Genomic DNA, 3,304 nt, shown 5'->3' on the forward strand with positions numbered 1-3,304 from the left:
AAAAAAAAAATAAATAAATAAATAAAATAAAATAAAATAAAAACACACAAACAATAGAAAATTAGCACAGTACAGAGGCACAGGCCTTTACTCCCAGCTACTTGGGAGGCTGAGATGGGAGGTGCCTAGGACCCCAGGAAGTCAAGGTTGCAGCGAGCTATGATTGCATCACTGCATTCCAGCCTGGGTGACAGAGACCCTGTCTCAAAATTTTAAAAAGTATAAAAAAACTAAGTTGGACCGGGCGTGGTGGCTACTCTGGAAGCTGAGGCAGGAGAATCACTTGAACCCAGGAGGCAGAGGCTGCAGTGAGCTGAGTTCATGCCACTGCACTCCAGCCTGAGTGACAGAGGGAGACTCCTTAAAACAACAAAAACTAAGTCATTTGTGACTACTTTTTAGCTATTCCCTCTTTTTTTTTTTTTTTTGAGACGAGTTTCGCTCTTGTTACCCAGGCTGGAGTGCAATGGCGCGATGTCGGGTCACCGCACCTCCGCCTCCTGGGTTCAGGCAATTCTCCTGCCTCAGCCTCCTGAGTAGCTGGGATTACAAGCACACACCACCATGCCCAGCTAATTTTTTGTATTTTTAGTAGAGACGGGGTTTCACCATGTTGACCAGGATGGTCTCGATCTCTTGACCTCGTGATCCACCCGCCTTGGCCTCCAAAGTGCTGGGATTACAGGCTTGAGCCACCGCGCCCGGCCCTCTTTTTTGTTTTTTAAAGACACAGTTGGTTAACGTATTTTCATAGTGGCTTTAGTCCTTCATGCACAACATGGTGTCCCTAGGAAAGTCTCTGGCATTGAGCACAGGGTTGACCGTCACCCTCTGGAGTGAATGGGGACTAGAAATGAAAAGCACTTATCTTCTGTGGGGCATTGACATGAAATTGCATATTCCACCCTGGCAGGGTTTTGCATTTCACATTGTCGCTTGCATCCTGTTCCAGACAATTCCAACGTGTGTTAATTCAATTCCTAAAACTTGCCCTTCCTTTTTTTCCTTCTTCTTTTCCTTTCCCTTCTTCCTTTCCCTCCTTCCTTTTCTTGTCCATTTCTTTTCGCTTTTTTCTCTTGGTTTTCTCTCTTCTTCTACTTATCTTTCTTTTCTTTCTCTCTTCTCTCTCTGCTTCCACAGAAAGCAGGAGGGACTTGAAATTCATTTTAATAGAAGGAATGTTCGTGGATATAATCACCAACCGATTTTACTCTGCGTAGGCAAAATCTGTTTCCAGACCGCTGAGCGGATCTTGCCTCCAAAACCCTGAAAACAAGCACAGTGCAACATCATTGAGGTACAGCCAGATCTATCTCACTAGGGCCAAGAGGATTGCGGCCTCAAGTATGATAAGCAGGCCTGCCTGGGGCAACAACATTGCAACAGCATTGGAGGGAGGCGAGTCAGGCAAACTGAAGCGCAGGCCCCTCCCCGGCCTCGTCCCGGCCAGCCTAGGTCCCACCCCACCCAAGTACCAGCCAGCCCAGGTCTCAGCCCGTCCCGGCCTCTACGATGCACGATCAATTTCCTGCAAACCCGGAAGCGGATCGCTGGGAGTGAACGCCTAGAGCGCAGTTTCCGGTAGAACCGGAAGTCGATCGCTTGGAGAGTGTTTCGCGGAAGCGCGTGAGTTTCCCTTTGTCTAGACTAATTCTAAGCTGCCCAATTCTTCTGGGCTTCTATACCCGGGATATGAGTGGCAGGCAGACCTGGAAATCCCGGCACGGCTTCCTCCACCCAGAGTAAACTCAGACGTCCTTTGAGAGTCTCGGAGTCGCTTTCCTGCGTGTTAAAATCGCTTGGAGGCTGCTCCTGTGCCCGGTCTTTTTGCCCTATGGCCATGTAGACATCTCCTATCGTGGAGATTTCCTGCTTCAAATTCTTTACTAATCCCTACATACGCCCCGTACCACCTAAAGTCTTTACCCGCGAGGTGGATTCAAGTCTCTCTGGTCCCCCAGCCTCGGCCTTCTTGGCCCCTGGCGCGCGGCGCCCTAACGCGGCACGAGACGCCGCGTACTCTGCCGGGTTTCTGCAGACTCCACTCCTCTCCTGGCCCACTCCTGCCTTTTTCCTCCTTGATCTGGACCCTGTGTTCCCCAGGCCTCCCTTTCCCAGCCACCGCTTCTCCTGACCCCGAGCGTCGGGAGTCACTTTTATCTCCTGACATCCAGTGTTCTCTGGAGCCAGCGTCCAGCGCACTGAAAATGAGCTCTTCCGGAGGTGGGCATTTTACTCCAATCTCCTCCTTGTGAATGTGTGGAGAAAAATAGATGGAGAACGAGTCAGAGGAATAGAGAAATTTTGAAAGAGAAATGAAGAATGAGAGACCCATTAACAGACGGCAAAGTAGAAGGTGAGTGAGGGGTTTGCAGAGACAGTGAAAGAAGGTGCCGAGAAAGTAGCAGGGGGAGAAAAGTAACTAAAAATGTAGAGAAAACTGGATCTGTAGAAAGACAGAAGTTCAACAAGATAGGGAAGGCTCCTCAGACAGAGAGGGGGAGGGATTTGGAGTCAGGGCAGACAGAGCAGCATGGCCCTGGGACAGTCAGAGGGGGCAGCTGGTGACAAGGAGAGGAGAGGGAGAACCACAGCGGGGGGAGGCCTGGTATCTGAGGGTGCCAGAGAGTGGGGACAGGGGGTGTGTAATAGGGAAGATGGAACTTTACAGGGAGAGCCCAAGGGGAGCTGAGTTGCGGGAGGAAAGAGGCAGAAATGTATGGAGGTTAGGGACAATGAAAGAGCAGAAAGAGGAATAAGAAGTGAAACAAATTGTAAAAATGGCACAGAACAAGTGGGAGAAAAGGAATAGAGGAAGGAAGGGGACAAAGAGAAGAAGAGAAGGGGCTCAAAATGTACAGAATCCTAGGGGAAAATAAAGAGAAAAGAAGAGCTGGGGGAGAAAAGATGAGAATGAGAGCTATGTACAGAATGAGGGAGGGAAACAGTAGTGAGAAAAGAGGGGGACTCAGGTTACAAATGAATGGTCAGTTGATTGGAACTTATGATTAAATTGTGGCGTATTAATTTGTTTATAATATAAAATTTGTCTAAAATACATGAGGCCTCAGACCGTGTCTCAAGTGTGTAATCCCAACACTGTGGGAGGCTGAGGTGGGCGGATCACTTGAGTTGAGACCAGTCTGGCCAACAAGGTGAAAACCCATCTCTAGTAAAAATACAAAATTAGCTGGGCAGAATGGCCTGCACCTGTAATCCCAGCTACTTGGGAGGCTGAGGCAGGAGAATCGCTTAATCCGGGGGAGGCAGAGGTTGCAGTGAGCCTATATCACACCACTCCCCT

The 3,304-nt window shown here is 49.2% G+C and overlaps 1 protein-coding gene across 3 annotated transcripts in view; it reads left to right on the forward strand.

The window, feature by feature from the left end:
• Positions 1 to 1,534: 1,534 nt before the first annotated feature.
• Positions 1,535 to 3,304, forward strand: part of ZNF528 (zinc finger protein 528) — an 18,854-nt gene continuing 17,084 nt past the window's right edge. For 2 of the 3 annotated variants that reach the window (XM_017503911.2, XM_037729730.1), the window contains exon 1: positions 1,535 to 1,626. The gene's annotated coding sequence lies outside the window, so the exon portion shown is untranslated. Of the gene's footprint in view, positions 1,627 to 2,134; positions 2,224 to 3,304 lie in introns of those variants that run through there. The other variant, XM_017503912.2, reaches the window with a different exon arrangement.

Source organism: Cebus imitator, unplaced genomic scaffold (genome assembly GCF_001604975.1).
Source record: "Cebus imitator isolate Cc_AM_T3 unplaced genomic scaffold, Cebus_imitator-1.0 Scaffold316, whole genome shotgun sequence".
NCBI lineage: Eukaryota > Metazoa > Chordata > Mammalia > Primates > Cebidae > Cebus > Cebus imitator.